The 18,213-nt window shown below is 41.5% G+C and overlaps 1 long non-coding RNA gene across 1 annotated transcript; it reads left to right on the forward strand.

Moving 5' to 3' along the window:
- The first annotated feature begins 12,750 nt into the window (after window positions 1-12,750).
- LOC140589065 (uncharacterized) lies at window positions 12,751-14,087 on the forward strand. The gene is made up of 3 exons (XR_011990259.1): window positions 12,751-12,844; window positions 13,171-13,222; window positions 13,875-14,087. It is a non-coding gene; the product is annotated as an uncharacterized lncRNA (long non-coding RNA).
- The last annotated feature ends 4,126 nt before the right edge of the window (window positions 14,088-18,213 follow it).

Below are 18,213 nucleotides of genomic sequence, written 5' to 3' on the forward strand. Positions count from 1 at the left end.
TATATAGCTTAGAGGGGTAAAATCCACAGGCCACAAAGCCTTTAGTGAAACATACATTTCAAGGTTCAAGATGTTTATTCGTCACATACAGCACAACTTGCAGTGAAATGTATCTCTGAGTCACCCTATTTGGCTGTGCAAAAATAGAAGAAAAAACGTAAAAAGTAAAGTAGGAGTTAAAAAAAAAAAAGAAAAGAAAATTTCAATATATCAATACAATCTATCAAATCAAATATAATCGAAATATACAATCCAAATATACAAATTGAAATATAGTGCAATGGTAAGATGATGTACAGACTAAAGCTATTTGTGCAGTGAAGTGAACATGTGCAGTATATGTGAATTCTAGTACAAACATACATAAGTGTACAGAAGGACCAGAATTAAGTTGAATTGAGAAGCCTTATGGCCTGGGGGAAAAAAACTCTTCCTGAGACATTAGGCAACGGAAGTGTCTGCCTGAGTTCAGCATGCTAAACAGACAGTTTGCGGGGTGTAAGGAGTCCTATATTATCTTTGTTACTGTCCTGCCCCGATCGTCCGCTCCTCTCGTGTGCCACACCCCCTCATTAACCACATGTGGATTCCCGGTGTTCATCAGCTGTTTCCGGTTACCGTCATTAGTTCAGTGTATTTAGTCCACGTTTCAGTTTGTTTCCCCAGTCCGGTCATTGTAATGTCAGCCTGTGTTTTGCCTTTTCCTTTTGTTACCGCTTCTATTAAACCCCGTGTTTGCCCCGACTCTTGGCATCCTGCGCCTTTGTCTACGATCCGTGTGCCGTCCAGCGTGACAATGACTCTGGACCTGCAGCGTTTTTTGTAGGTGTCCAGCATGGAGGGCACAGGAGATCTAACACAACGCTCGGCCGTCCTGATCACCCTCTGCAGGGCTTTGCGATCCTTTAGAGAACAGTTCCCAAACCATACCGTAATGTTCATGGTCAACATGCTCTCTGCAGCAGCAAAGTAGAAGGTTTAGAGTAGAATTTACTCCTAGATGCCTAAAACAATCAGTTTGTCTGCAACGTTTATAGGTAGACACTCACTTTTTTTAAGTTTAAGCTTGTACCCAGAAATAAAACCAAAATTTTTAAGCATTGCTATAATAGATGCAAGATGAGTAATTGGATTTGTGACAAATATCAGGAAATCGTCTGCATAGAGTAGCCTTCTTGTTACGGCCTCGGGTGCCCGGAGCGCAGACAGACAAGCAGGAATCCAGGGATTAGGAATACGGGGTTTAATGATAGCACAAAGCACGCAACGATATGACATTACATCAATGACCGGACTGGGGATACAAACGGAAACGCGGACTAAATACACTGAACTAATGACAACAATCCGAAACAGCTGTAAAACACTGGGATTCCACATGAGGTTAACGAGGGGGCGTGGCACACATTAAGATCGGACGGAGCGGGGTGTGACACCTCTGTTCTCTTGTGGTAGTAAAATCAATGATAATGCATGTATAATTGTAATTTCAATCAGTAATTACCAAAGAGATTCATAATGACACTGTTGATTTAATGACAATGATTATAATGATTAATTGCTGCTTTTGGAATAGTTATTGTACTAAACATGTAATGCAAGCTTGCTTAAGTAATGGGTTTTCACTTACAAAATTAGAAGCATTTCATGAGGATCTAACATATGATTGCTTAATCTGCAAAAGAACCGGATAATGGTACAGATCTGATCCGAGAAGTTAGAACTGTTACGGATACCAATTAGACATTTCTGTACTGATGTCATATGTCAAGGATAAGTAGAAAGGAGCACAAGGGAATATAGGGGAAGTACGATGAAGAAAGTAACTGAAAACAACTTGTCGATATGAGATAGTGAAACCATGAGAACAATCGGCTTCTACAAGTTGACCCTATCGTGAACTGTTAATGGGTCCCTATAAGCATAAGTAACTGATGTCTGCAGATATCTGAACCCTCCCCAATCTGTCTGTAAACTGTTGCATTTTTAGCTATAAAAGATGTATGCACTTGTTGTTCGGGGAGCAGGTTACAAGATGCATGAAAGACTGCTGAGTGTCTGTTCCCCCAAAGCTTTGCAGTAATAAAGTGTTGTCAGACTCTTAAACAAATTGACTTCAGTGAAATTTCTACCACACTCTATCCCCGCAAATCACCCCTTGGAATAAAGAAGAGGTTCCGAGAGTTATGGAAAGAGGCTGTATCACCAAGGCAAAGAGAAATAGAGTAAAACAGAGTAAAATAATTAGATTTTACTCTATTGGTACAGACTTACGTTAGGGGGGAGCTGTATAAATCTATCGGCAAAACCAAATTCTTAGGACGGCAAAAAGGTATTTCCATTCCACTCTATCAAACGCTGTTTTTGGCATCCAATGAAATTACCACCTCTGGGAGATTATTATGGCATTTAGAGTATAGTATATTGTAAAGGGTACAAGTATTAGAAAAGAAATACCTTCCTTTAATAAAACATCTCTGTTCATCTGATATAACAGAAGGTAGGTCTCTAAGGGTATAGTAATTTTGTAAGTATTCTATAGACAGTTTGAAGCAGAAGGTAGTTATCCATGTGTTAATTTACTGTTTTATTGTAAAATCCATGCAGCTCAGTGATATACCTCTCAAACTGCAGATTGACAGTGCCAGCAACAACAGTGTCTGTATTGTGCCGATTCCAATCACACAATCAGATCCCATCACAGTAGACCACCCTGTGAACCCGGCATCCTCTGTTCAAGTAGGAGTGTCCTCTTTACTCGATGTTGCACAAAAGCAAGTTGTTCCATTTGATTTTTCCTAGGAAAGGAAAAATGGAATGAATTTTGCCCTGAATTCATGTGCAGCCCAGGAATTTTACAGACGTTAATCAACACTGGGCAATTCAAATACATTCCTCGCTATGCCATACGGGTTGGCAAATATTCCCATAGTTAGGACATAAGTTTTACAAATGAGGGGAAGCTATTCGGCCCATCAAGCTCACTTGGGGAGAATTCAACTAATAGCTTAAAGCTAAAATCTAGCTCTGATTTAAAGGAACCGAAGGTTTTAGTTTTACTACACTAACAGGAAGACTATTCCATACTCTAACTACAGGCGGTGTAAAGAAATGCTTTCTGAAATCTAGTTTAAAATGTTTTCCTACTAATTTACACCTATGGCCACGAGTTCTTGTATTTGAACTAATATTGAAGTACTTTTTGGTTGAACAGCATCCAGACCTGTTAGAATAAAATATACCTGGATCATGTCTCACCTTAGTCTCCTAGTCACAGAATCGGGTGGTTGTGGCACACGGACAAGGCATGGTGCAGGCAGCAAAGTGGACAACCCACTGACAGCTCACAGGACACAACGGGGGTTTATTATTAGAACAGAAAACACAAGGGACACTACAAAATATATGGACTACGAGGGATCTAAAAGTAAAAGGGGATAAACAAAGACTAACTATAAATGGTCAGGGCAAAAAGGGGCAGGTCAGCAGGATACAAATAACACACCATCACTGGCATACAGACATTTAATGACCTAACAATGAACTAAACTAAGGAAGAAATATAAATACACAAAACCAAACCTGGTAACGACGCAAGAAGTGAGACATGAAACAATCGATCAATCAGGGAGGGTGCAGGACAACGAGCAATCAGGAATAGGGATGGCACGGTTCATGAAAAAAACCGAACCGTTCGGTTCGCTTGTCTCGGTTCGGAGCATGCATGCGTCGCACGGTTCGACGGTTCATGACATGCGCAATGTAGCCTCGTGCCCCGTATGTGACGTCAGTGTGTTTCCCTTTCGCGCGAAAGAATACAAGAGTGTCCAGCTGCAGACGCCTGTAGAGTGGAGCTCCACCGGAAATACGTCACCTCCACAGGAAATACGTGATTTTAAGGGGCGTAAAGTGGATCTCATGATCTTTACGGACGTAAAGTGGAGCTCCACAGGAAACACGTGACCTCTACCGGAAACTACCACTCTGTTAGCGAAAAGAGACAAGATAGAATCCAAGGAGCCATTCCTCTTTGGTTTTCAGATCCAAGAGGACATGGAATTATTTTTATAGGCCTGTGTTGACCAGCGGGGCTTCCGGGTTAATGCTGTCTGTTATGAGAAAGATTAAATTACTGGCACATGAGTGTGTTGATTGATTTTTTATTTTTTTTTTCATTCTGTTTGTTGTTGCTGTCTAAATAAATTTAGCAGTTGATTGAATATAATTGTTACATGTTGATAACTGGTACGCAAGTACGCATTCACCTTTAAAAGCGATACGTGCGGCAATCGATTGCTGTGACAGTGTAAATGCGTACGTATTTTATGTGCATTTGCGCTGATATGACAAGAAAATACCATGCATTTCAACCTATATACCGCAAATGAAGTATGAATTAGCATATACAGGTTAAAATGCACAATAATTTCTTGTCATATCAGCGCAAATGCACATAAAATACGTACGCATTTGCGCTGTTCCAGCAATCGTATATAGTATACGTTTATAACAGTTAAGGCAAGACCAATATATATATTAGTAATGGAAAGTAACATAATAGGAATTGCGTATGTATGGTATGTTTATAACTGCTCATCTTATGACCAATATATATATTCCACAAACTAGATCAGACCAGATTTTATATATATATATATATATATATATACATACATACATATATATATGTGTGTGTGTGTGTGTGTGTATATATATATATGTATATATATATATAATTTCTCTAGCGTATAAATTAACAAAAACATACTTTTTGAGAATTTTACAACTGAAATTCCGCTGTAACACACAGTTTGGTCACGTGTTTCCTGTGGAGCTCCACTTTACGTCCGTAAAGATCATGAGATCCACTTTACGCCCCTTAAAATCACGTATTTCCTGTGGAGGTGACATATTTCCGGTGGAGCTCCACTCTACAGGCGTCTGCAGCTGGACCCTTCTCAAAGAATATGTGCTATATGCACAGAGCGGTGTGACGTAGGTCCGGTAAAAGTTCAGCCAGCTAAGTAATTTCCGGTAGCCTTTCGTTTGCTGCGTTTAGCTCGTGTTTTCGGCGTTACCACCCTGTCTCTGAAGAAAACGTTAAAATTTCAGCCAACCGATAGCACAACATCTGAACACTGTTGTGCGCCTTTGTTGTGTGACTTTATTTAATGTGCGGTTAGGCACTTTGTTAAAGAAAATTAAGTTGTCTGTGACAAAGCACTCCAGTGAGTGTCATGCCTCGATCGTCCGCTCTTTCCGTGTTCCACGCCCCCTCGTTAACCCTATGTGGATTCCCTGTGTTTACCAGCTGTTCCTGATTGTTGTCAAATTTGTCATTACTCCATTGTATTTAGTCCGCGTTTCCGTTTCTTTCTCCAGTCCGGTCATTATATTGTAATTCTGCTTTACCGCTAGTCTGTGTTCCTTTTGCTCATTAAACCCCGCATTCCCCCGATCCTACAGTAGGTCTCCTCGCCTCTGCTTCCCTAGTATGTTTTCTAAATAAGACCGCGTGCCCATACCCAACTGTAATAGCGATTAAAGCGATCTATTCTTTTAGCATTCTTTTAGAACCGTACAGAACCGAAAACCGTGACCCTAAAACCGTGATACAAACCGAACCGTGGGTTTTGTGAACCGTGCCACCCCTAATCAGGAAACACACAAGGATCATCACAAGAACAGGGAACAGGTGAAACTAATAATTAACTCAAGGAACTCTAACAGAGAAGCTAAGAAACAGAATCTAACACTGGGGAATAACACAGGTAAAACACAACCACGGGCACAAAGCTAAAAAACCAAAACCGAATACATGTTACGAAACACAGGAACTAGAAAACTGATACAAATGAAACACAAGGGACTCGGACAGACGGGTGCTGACCCTGACACTCCTTTACTCGATTCTGAACAGATTCAGCTGAGCTAATCTCTCCTCATAAGACATTCCTGTAAGACCAGGAATCATTCTTGTAACCCTACATTGAACCCTTTTAAAGGCAGCAATGTCCTTTTTAAGGTAAGGTGACCAACTCTGCACACAATATTCTAGGCAGAGTCTTACCAATGAATTGTATAATCTTAGCATCACCTCCCTTGACTTAAACTTCACACATCTACAGACCCTACATCAGGGAAATTCAAATCACGGTCCTCGAAGTCCGAGCACTGCTGGTTTTCCAGCCTTCCTTTACCTGTCAGTCAGGTGTGAAGCCTCTGACCAATCAGAATCAGTAATTGTTTAACTACCTGGGACTCGGAGAACTGTAAACAAGGCCTGGATTTGGAATTGAGGTCCAGGGGTCAGTTCCACAAAGCAGGGTTTCTTGCTTAGCTGGATAACTTGTTGGATTTAAGGTAGTCTGGGGTAAATATAAGTGAACAAAGATAAAGTTAATTTAGCCCAGACTACCTTAAATCTGACAACTTATCCTGCTAAGCAAGAAATCCTGCTTCCTGAAACAGGCCCCAGATTTGAAGAACCCTGCCCTACATCCTATTGGCCTTTTTAATTGCTTCCCCACACTGGCGAGAGTGGGACATGGAAGCATCAACATACACACCAAGGTCTTTCTCATAATCAGATTTCTTTATTTTAGTGGAACCCATAAAATATCTGTACTTTATATATTATATTTCTACTCCCTGCATGGATTACCTTACATTTATCTACGTTAAATTTAATCTGCCAGGTATCAGCCCAGTCACTAATTAAATAAAGATCCCATTGTAGCCTCTGTGCTGCTAGTTCAATACCTGCCACACCACCCACCTTGGTGTCGTCTGCAAATTTAATCAATTAACAGTATATATTAGTATCATTTATGTAAATAAGGAATAATAGTAACCCTAAAATTGAACCCTGCGGTACCTCACTATGAACACAGGCCCACTGAGACAATAACAACCTGCTTTCTCTCTGTTAACCAGTATTCAATCCAAGCTGCCACAGTTGCTAATATCCCTGCTGCTTTTAGCTTAAGCAGGTGGTGTATGTGGGGAACAACATCAAAGGTTTCTGGTGTGGAAGAAAAATGACATGCTAATAGGGTTAGGGGGAGTTATTGTCACACCTGCAGGTGTGGTATGTTAAAAATGAGTATTTTGGTTAAGATTGTTTTTCTAAAGGTTGTTGTACTGAATAACTATAAAAAGGTACATGTTAAAATGTTGAAGATAAAAGCAGAATTGTTTTTTTATGTCTATTACAAAGTTTTAGTTAATTAGTATAATGCCTGATTGGTACACTAGGGGGAGATCACGAGCATGTTCCTCATAATTGCATATAATGACCAAAGAGAGTCTACTAAATGTTACTGATTTTCTTGGAATATCAGGAGAGAAGGACAGATGTGATAAGAAAATCTCGTATTTCTCTAATCACCCACATTTTGCGATACCTTGAGAGAGAAGAGATGGAAGAACTAGAAGATGAAGGTATGTCTGAACTAGAGATCGACCGATATATCGATTTACCGATATTTTTCCCGATATTTAAGCATTTTACCATAATCGGTTATCGGTTTTGTAACATCGGGTTCACCAATAAACGTCGCCATCTTGTGTGTGTTTTGAGAATCGCCATTGCAGCACGGCGTCTGAGGGGAAACAACAACTGCATGCACAGGTAAAGTATACTTACTTGCTTTGCTATATTTAGTAAACTTTATTTAATATAACAGCTATTAAATTTAAATGCACAAATTAGATGTGTTACATAAATGACTGATATGTAGTTTATGCAGCTTAATTGGCTCTAAGAAATAGACGAACTCACAGAGTCACATAAGATAATCCGTCAAATCCTGTCACAATAAAGACGTAACTTTGCCTGAATTAAATAATATACAGCCATTAATAAGCACATGTTGTAAATAAAAGCGCTGAATTTAATTCTCTCTCTGTTGTCTACATGTTCATCATTATAGTCTCCTGAAGTTGGAGTCACGAATGCTAAGATAAACCGTCATGTCCTGTTCCAATAAAGACGTAACTTGCCTGAATTAAATACAGCCACTAACGAGCGTCTATATGCTCATCATTTGTCTCGTGAAGTCACTCACCGGGTTGATGCTCATGAAATGCTCCAGCACAGCCGCCGCATACAGTATAACTTTTAACAAGATTCACTAAAACACCCCGAATTATATTTACTATATAACCATCATTCCGCTAATAAACATCTTCTAAATAAATATAACTAAGAAATTGAATGCGCTTTGTCAGCACGCAATTCATAATGTAGAACGACAAAAACGTTTTTTTTTTTCTAAAACGTAATTGTGATATAACATATCAGAAAAGCAATAAAAAACTGTTTTTTTTTTGTTATATTTCAATATTTCAGAATATTATCCAGCAAATTATTCTTTACTCTTTAGCCTATAAACGCAGCTTTATAAACCTAATAAAACTGTAGTTTAAAATGAAGTTACATTTCAGCAAAGTTGATGACTCTTCTGCTTGAAAACAGACATTCTATATTTATTTTGCTTATTGGTAATGTTAGTGTTGCTGCTCATGCTTTTCTCTGTATACTCTGTTTTCTACACTACAACCTAGTTCTGCTCAACTGGGAGTATTAAGCTGCATTAAAACAATAATGTTTTTTTTTTTTCCAGGTGTTTTGTTTTTTTTTTTTTACACCTCATTGAAGATTTTATTTTTTAACAAAAACACTTTAGTAACAGTGCACTTCTTGTATTTTTTGCACTTTCAGACCCCTCTATTTATTGGTGTATAAATAAGAGTTTTGATTTGTATGCAAGGAGGGAGGGATTGTTATAAATAAAACAGTTTGTTCAGTGCAGTGGTGTTGTAATCAGTGTGTCAAAAACAGAAGTATAATAGTAAATAAATATCGGTTCAGAATATCGGTTATCAGGCACATAAACATGCAAATAATTGGTATCGGTATCAGTAATAAAAATGAATATCGGTCGATCACTAGTCTGAACTGTTACTATTAAAAGACAAAATTGCTGAACTGACAGTTGGCAGTGGTGACAGGGCCAGAGGATTGGAACAAAGTGCAGAGAAAGAGAAGCCACATAGGGAATCAGGTGTAGTGAAGACCTTGACAAAGCCACAGGGAACAGAGACTGAACAGCTGAACACTGGTGGTAGTATCCTAAGCCCCCTACAACAAGTCCAAAATATATCACTGAGACAGCAACCAAACCCATCGTGGTGTAAAGACTTTAAAATTGTTGGGCAAATGGGTGAGCCAGGTCAGAGAGACAAATTAACTTTTTCCAGTTTAGCCCATCAGATTGAGAATGGTTTAAAAAGGGGATACCCAGAAGCAGAGATCGTTGATGCTGTTACAGTTGCGTAGCTACTTGGAAGGAAAGCCCAATCTTACACTTCCCATTCTTAGATGCATACTGCGTTCCCATTTTCAGGAAAAGAGTGAGACAGATGATTAGGGAAGAGTGCAGTTATTTTTCAAAATCAGACAATGATATTGGGTATATTGAACAGCTACAAATGAATATTTCTTTAAAAGATTCAGAGCCTGTAAAGCGTACCTACATGTCTGTACCTAAACCACTCTACCAAGAAATGAAAGCATATTTGCATGATCTGATAGCACAGGGCTGGATCAGAAAATCAAGCTCCTCCTACTCCTCCCCGGTGGTTTGTGTCCGAAAAAAAGATGGCACTGTGCGCCTCTGTGTAGATTATAGGGACCTTAATTCAAAGACGCATCCTGACCGCCAGCCCATACCCCGAGTCCAAGATATTTTAGATAGTTTAGGAGATAACTCTTGGTTCTCTCTCTTAGACCAGGGGAAAGCATATCACCAGGGGTTCATGACTGAGGACAGTAGACCACTCACAGCTTTTGTGACTCCCTGGGGTCTTTATGAATGGAACCGAATTCCTTTTGGCCTAATGAATGCCCCAGCGGCATTCCAACGCTGCATGGAGGAGTGCCTGGAGGGGCTGCGTGACAAAATATGCATTCCTCACCTAGATGACACATTAGTCTTTAGTAAGACATTTCAGGATCATGTAAATGATGTCCAAAGAGTCCTGCAACAATTGAGATCTTATGGCATCAAACTCAAGCCCAGAAAATGTAACCTGTTTAAACGTGAAGTCCGTTACTTAGGGAGAATTGTCTCAGAAGAGGGCAGCAGAGTCGATCCTGCTGATTTTGAAGCTGTCAGGGCACTAAAAGATGCCAGACCACAGAACGTTGGACAACTCAGGAAAATTCTTGGCCTACTTACCTACTACCGTCAGTACATCAAGGACTTTTCCAGAATAGCTTCCCCTCTGTATGATTTGCTCAAAGCCAAACCGAAGGAGGTCTCCATTGTTCCTGCTACTGACAGAACAAAGTCCAAACGGAAGCGAGACAACCATGGAGTGCCATCAAACCAACCAATCTCCTGGACTGAACAACACCAAGATATACTGGAACAACTGATTGACTGTTTACTCCATCCTCCAGTTCTTGGTTTTCCTAATTTCACCTTGCCCTTCATCTTACATACCGATGCATCACAGCTTGGTTCGGGAGCAGTATTGTATCAAAATCAAGATGGCAAATTAAGAGTGATCGCTTATGGTTCTCGAACTTTAACAGCAGCTGAGAAAAATTACCATCTCCATGCGAGTAAACTGGAATTTCTTGCTCTAAAATGGGCAGTCTCAGAAAAGTTCAGGGACTATTTGTACTATGCCCCAACCTTTACTGTGTTTAGCGACAACAACCCTCTCACTTACAGTACGTCTTGTCAACCACAAAACTGAATGCCACCACCTCAAGGTGGGTCGCAGAGTTAGCAGACTTTCACTTTACAATTAAGTACAAACCAGGGAGCGCGAATGGTGACGCAGATGCCTTATCTAGAATGCCCCTTGATGTGGAGACATTTATGAAGGAGTGTTCTGAAGAGCTGTCATCTGATGCCATTATGGCCACAATTCAGAGTGTCTGTATATGAGAGGAATCTAAAATGGGCTGGTCAGTGGCTCTGGCAATTACAGTATCATCAATGGAAGGCATGTCAGCAGTTCAGTCGGTTACACCAATTCCCACAGAACAGCTAAAGAAAGCACAACAGTCTGACCCGGCTATTCGCGAAGTGTTAGATCACAAGATTTTAGGTGTCAAACCACCAGCTCACGTTTTGAAAACATACAGCTCTAAGACAAAATGCTTATTCAGAGAGTGGGATAAACTGACAGTGGCTGATGATGATGTGATGTACAGGATTACCACGCCTCGCAAACAACTAGTCTTGCCTGAACAGTACAAACTAACTGCTGCAAGAATTGCACAATAACATGGGACATCAGGGCCTTGACCGCACACTGTCTCTCATTCGTGATCGCTTCTTTTGGCCCTACATGCAGTCAGATGTAGAACATTATGTGACTAAAGCTTGTACCTGTCTTAAACAGAAGAAGCCTTGCCTTGACATGCGAGCTCCACTTACCAATGTGGTAACAACACAGCCGTTTGAATTGGTGTCTATTGATTTCCTGCATCTTGACCAGTGTAAAGGTGGATATGAGTATATACTTGTTGTTGTCGACCACTATACTCATTTCGCCCAAGTGTATGCTACTACTTCCAAGTCTGAGAAGACAGCTGCTAATCTCATTTTTAAGGACTTTGCCCTGAAGTTTGGATTTCCAGCCCGCATCCACCATGACCAAGGGGGTGAGTTTGAAAACCAGTTATTCATGCAGTTAAAGACCATCAGCGGTGTTGCTGGTTCCCGAACGACGCCATACCACCTGATGGGAAATGGCCAGGTGGAAAGAATGAACAGGACATTGTTGCAGATGTTAAAAACTCTGAACAACACACAGAAATCAAACTGGAAGGAACATTTGAACAAACTAGTATATGCTTACAACTGTACAAGGAGTGAAGTGACGGGCTATGCACCTTTTTACCTTCTTTATGGGAGATCGCCAAGACTTCCTGTTGACATACTGTTTGGTTTGCTCCCCCAGTCAAACTTCACTGAACAGCGCGACTATGTAGAAAAGTGGAAACAGGGCATGGAGGAAGCATATGCCATTGCAAGCCAAAATGCTCAAAAGGCTGCTGAAAAAGGTAAAAGGTATTATGATTCTAAAGTCAGGAGTACAGTGCTACACCCAGGAGACTGCGTATTGGTCAAAAATCTAACCCCAAGAGGAGGCCCTGGCAAACTCAGAAATTACTGGGAAGACAGCATTCACACAGTGGTGTGACAGTTGGGATCAGATATCCCTGTTTACGAAGTGAGGCCAGAGAGGGGGCCAGGACGCTCCAGAGTTTTGCACAGAAATATACTAATGCCTTGTGATCACCTACCTTTTGAAACACCACCAGAATTATCTTCTAAAACCAAGAGAAGACGGGAAAAGAGAGTGCAGCCTGCAAAAGGTCAGGAGATGGATGAAGATAGTGAGGAGGATGATGACCTTAGTTATGTGTTTCCTCAAGTGCACACAGAATTAACCTTTGCTAAAAACAACCAGGCAGAGACAGAAGTGGAACCTGAATTAAGTTGCCCTGCTGAAAAGGATAAAGTTCCAGAACAAATGGCATCAGCATTGTCCTTACCTGATGATGATTATTTGAGAGAGACAAGTTTGCCTTCTGAGACTGCACCTGATGAGCAGTCTGAATCGTTTGAAGATGTTGTTGTTGAACCTGCTGTGCCAAATTACCAGCTACCACAAAGAAACAGAAATCCACCAAGGCGAACCACATATGACCAGTTACCCACCAAACATGAGACGTCCATCAGACGTGCAGATCATGTCTAGATGGAGTCGGTCGGTCCAGAACCATATCTGGATGTCTACACAACGTGCAAATCAGGTGCAGTATCTGCACGTCTAACTCTGACCCCTCTTGGACGTAGATATGTAGTTCAAGCTGAACGTCTAGATAGGTGACTTTTGGACATTTGTAGACAGATCGTCAATTCCATGTAAACATTGTCAGCGTCAATTCTGGTGCCTATTGTAGCTCATGCTGTTGTAATTTTAATGTTTTAAAATGTCCAAAAATAAACTGCTACACGTAAGCAAATCCCATAATCACAATTTGCCGATGCACGTCCGGTGTGTGGTTTGGCCAAGTTCTGTTGCCGTAGCGCTAAAAAAAAAAAAAGCCGACACTGTCGCGCATGCGCTCTTTTGCAGTAAAACGGTTGTGAGAAACTGCACGTCGTTGTGGACAAGTTTAAAGTTTAAGGTAAGTAGTATTTAGCATTGTTTAGTTGTGTACATTGTTTAATAATCGCATTGCTGACTTTTTTGCAAACCAATATGTCCACATAATTAATCTGAAGGTAAGACACATCTGTACATATGGAACTCCAAAGTGTTCAAAAGTATTATGAAATATATGAGAATGATATATATTGTGAAATACAGCTCATTATTGTGAAATATATTGCATTCTGTTATATAAATTTACTTATTGTGAAATATGATTTCATATATTTTTAGCGCTCTTGTGAGCGCAGAACGACTTCCATTTTGCAGTAAAGCGGGAAAAGTAAAGTATTTCATCATTCAGCGTCATGAAATGATGAAATAAGGCATCATGAAATGATGAAAAACGGCATTATGAAATAAATACTGATTTTGAAAAAATATATATACATATTTCACAATAAGAAGTAGTGCTAGGCGATAAAACGATCTCGATTTTTTTTTATCGATAAAAAAAATGAGGATGATCACGATGATACACACAGACTATAAAACTCGATCAACCAAGTTGGCTCCGTTTTATAGAATGCGCTGAGACGGACAACTTCATGGCCTATCGAGCAGAGGTTTACTGAACGCTAGCAAAACAGCCAAAAAAGAATCAATGGGTGCGTTCTACTTGGGCTTAGGTCTGTCTGCAGCTGACGCGACGTGGAACGCGATCTGCCGGCGGCTGCAAGGGTGGAGTATAAACTGACTGCAGCCAAGTCGGACTACTTATACTCCTCGTAGTCTGTGACACCTGACTGCAATGGCAGCACTACCAGAAGGGTGTAGATAAATCTATACAAAAATCACCTGCATGCACATTACTTCTTTTACAATAACCAACTCCTGATACAAACTGTTGTGTATTGTGGCTCTGTGTAAAAAGATAGCTGCCAGGAAAATGATCAAATACATGTATTTCAAGGATTCAAAGTTACTATTGTCATGTACTCAGTACAATGCAATTCTTACTTGAATGCCTTCTCAGACTGGACGATTAAACCAAATAAAGCAGCGCAACATCACAGTAACTATGTGTATTGTGTATTGAGTGAATTATTGATGTTTAAATTCACTTAGTTTTTGGTTTAAATGTATTTATGTGTGTTATCATCTGATCTGATACTCCCAATAAAAATGTATTAAGAATGCTGTGTGAGACTTTTTGTACTGAATTTGCTTAATGATACTAGGTTATTGGGGTGAAACATAATATGGTATTAGAATATATAGTGGGGATTATTTTGTAATGAATAAAGCTGTAAATACATAAATTATGTCTAAAGTAAGTCTATGTGTGACGTTAAAACGACGTCTACACCGACCATTTCCGGACTGTTTTTTCACCTTATACAGACGTCTTATAGTTGTCATAACTGAACATCCAGAGGACGTCTAAAAAAGACGTCATAAAAACTTTCATTCTGCACCCTCTGAAGACGTCTTTTCTACGGTAGGCCAAGACGTCTAAAAGACGTCATTTCAACGTCATATTGTTTGCTGGGTAGGAACTCCCACATGCTACAACATTGTGCCAGTTTACAATGGCCAGCCAAAATGGGACCCAGTACCACTATGTACTGTTTCTGGGCTAATTCTATTGTTACCACTGACTCAGCCACCTTACCTTTGGCCTTCACTCATTAATGGGCTCCGACAGGTGTGAGTCTATTAGACACTTAACTTGGACGATTGATTGATAGTTTGTGTGGACTTTTACCATAAACAATTTTTGGACAATATGCCGTTTATGCAAGCACTTCATTCAAATGATGAAAGAACATTTCATTACAAGATGTAATATACATGTAAATGTGAAAAGGTATGCTGTTGAGGAAAAGTGATTCAATGTCGAGAAGACATTTGTTTTCCAGGGGAGCATGTGGTATGTTAAAAATTAGTAATTTGGTAAAGATTGCTTTTCTAAAGGTTGTTGTACTGAATAACTATAAAAAGGTACATGGACTTCCGGTGATGCGCTCTACGGGGTAGACACGTTTGTGCGCGCTCCCTAACTTTTATAACTTCTACTCAGTCCTTCACCTATTTGACCATTACTTTTTTGTTCCACGTTGGTTGCTCCGCTGCACTTTATCTTTCCTAGTCAAAACGATGTCGAGAAAGGGGAAGAAAGAGGAGCCAGAGCAACGGGAAGATCCGGCGAGCGCTAACCTCACCAGCACCATCACGGAGTTGCTAACAACGAAGCTAGCCGAGCACAAAACTGAACTTTTAGCAGAGATAAGAGACACTTACGCGAGGTATGAAGCTAAGTTGGATACTGTTCAAACGACTGTCGATGACCATAAACAGCGCATCTCCAATCTGGAGCACACCGCGAATGCTGCTAACACCGAAATGATGGATATCCAAGCTACGCTAACTACTTTAACTGCTGACAACGCTAAGCTAAAAGCCAAGGTGACCGAGCTCGAAAGCCGCAGCCGCAGAAACAATATCCGGATAATAGGTCTCCCCGAAAATATCGAGGGCCCGAAACCAACTGCTTTTTTCTCCCAGTTGCTCTTGGATGTGCTGGGTAACGATATTTTTTCTTCGTCTCCAAACCTGGACAGGGCTCACCGCTCGCTAGCTGCTAAGCCCGGTCCGTCGGACAGACCTAGGCCTGTCATCATTTGTTTCCACAGCTTCCAAACTCGTGAACTGGTAGTGCGCGAGGCTCGCAAGCTGCGGGGAAAGCTTAAATACAAGGATATCCCTATCCACATTGTTGAAGACTATAGTCCGGGGGTCTTGGAACAACGCATCCCATATCGTGGCGTTATGAAAAGGCTATACGAGATGGGCCTTAAGCCTTCCTTGCGATACCCTGCTAAGCTGTTCATCGTGCTGGACGGAGGTACAAGGAAGTTTCTCCCTTCTGTGAAAGAAGCTACCGACTTTGCCGCCTCGTGGAATCCACAAAACGGGTGACTGTTGACTAAATTTCACCTTAAGTATGTAAGCCAGTGCTTTCATACCTTAAATGGTTGAAGGACTGTAAATTTTCTTTTTTCTTTTAGTGCCTTTATCTCGGGAGTTGAGATTTTCCATTCGTAATGGAAGTCCTATGGTTAGCGTTAGCACCTCTGTGCAATGGACACGATTTTTTTTTCTTTTTCTCGGGGATGTGGGTTGTTTTTAGGCCAGTGTCTGTGTTCTGTGTGTATGGGTTTTTTTTTTTTTTTTTTTTTTCTTTCCTCCGCTTTTTTTTTTTTTTTTTTTTACCTCTTTCTTCCATTCATTGTATGCAGATGCCAGTTATGTTTCTCATGCTTCTCCAGAATCCCAGTTGTCCCTACAATTTTGCACTGATAGACCCTCATCACTTAAGGTATGACTAATACACATAATTCTCTGAGATTTATATCTTGGAATGTTAAGGGGATGGGGAGCACCACAAAATTGGGACGAGTGATGGCCCATTTGAATCGGCTCAGAGGATGAGGCATTCCAACCGACCCGGCAGTGACCCCGAGTCCCCAAAGCCCGTTTGATCACCTGCAGATGGATTTCATTGAGCTAACGCCGTGCAGGGGATACAAGTATTGTTTGGTGATTGTAGATCTGTTTTCCAGGTGGGTGGAGGCATTCCCTTGCCGTCGCCCTGATGCTCTGGGTGTGGCTAAATGTCTGCTAAAAGAGGTGATTCCGCGGTGGGGCATCCCATCTAAAATCACCACAGACAATGGTTCTGCGTTTGTTGCAGAGACCCTGGCTAAATTGTCCCATTGGATGCAAGTTGATTTGAAACATTATTGCGCCTATCACCCCTGGAGTGGGGGGATGGTGGAGAGGGCGAATCAAACTCTGAAAAAATTTCAGAGACGACTGGCCTGCCCTGGGTTGATGCCCTGCCCCTGGCTTTGTTATTCATGCGAGCCAGGACACACCGCCAAACAGGGTTGGCTCCTTTTGAAGTGTTGACAGGAAGGCCAATGCGTGTTTTGTCTCCCTCGCGATATGTCACACTGGAAACTGTGGATGGGGACTTGCTGACTTATCTTACAGGTTTGCGGCAAGCGATAGGTGCAGCCTGGGACCAGGTTCGTGCCTATTGGAGGACTCCAGAGGGAGAACCACTACGAGCTGTGACACCGCTTGACCCAGGGAGCTGGGTGTTGATTCGTGACCTGAGGAGAAAGAGATGGAACACGCCGAGATGGAGGGGACCACACCAGGTGCTGATGGTGACCCCTCACACAGTGAAAGTGGAGGGAATCGACGCCTGGGTCCATCGGGTCCACTGCAGACGCGTGTCCGACCCTGGTGGTTCTTTCAAAACTGGCCACTGAGGGGGTCACAACTGTGTTGCCTTTTTATGATAACTATTTTTATTGTGACTGTTATATTTGGGATTGATGCTATAATGTTTTGGAGAACTGCTTTTTCCAGCTGTGTCACCCACTCTTCTCCGACAGTGCCAGACCCACGGGTTCTGGATCGAGGGAAAAGGGGGGTGATGGATGCCAATGCTGTGGAGCTTTTGTCCCGAGCGGTGACTGCTGAACTGAATGTTTCTGACTGTTGGGTCTGTCATTATATGCCCCACACTGCTGCGGCGTGGCCTTTTTTCGGGGTTCCGTACACCTTTCATGATATGGCAGTCCTAAATCGGACATGCTCTGGCCTTATATCTGTTATGACTGGGCTGCTGACCCGCGAGCTAGGGTCGTTGTCCTCGACCCAGCCACCACCTATATGCCGCATTTCCGGTATCGCTGTTAAGTCGCGGGCAGTGGAGGAGGCCCTTAAGGCCACACATGACCAATTACAACTAGAGTTTGCTGGGAACATTCCAAACCTCTATCTGACTCAGGCTGATGAGTCCAATCACTGGGGTTTCACTACGGTTCATTTGCTGGTAGGCGTGAATAGTACAGGTGAGGGATGGGTTTGTTCGACCCAGGTAATTATCACATGGACTGTTGATGCAGCATGGATGGTTGAGGACCCCGAACGCTACGGGGCGCGGGTCCG

The sequence above is a fragment of the Paramormyrops kingsleyae genome, chromosome 4 (assembly GCF_048594095.1).
Source record: "Paramormyrops kingsleyae isolate MSU_618 chromosome 4, PKINGS_0.4, whole genome shotgun sequence".
Taxonomy (NCBI): Eukaryota; Metazoa; Chordata; class Actinopteri; order Osteoglossiformes; family Mormyridae; genus Paramormyrops; species Paramormyrops kingsleyae.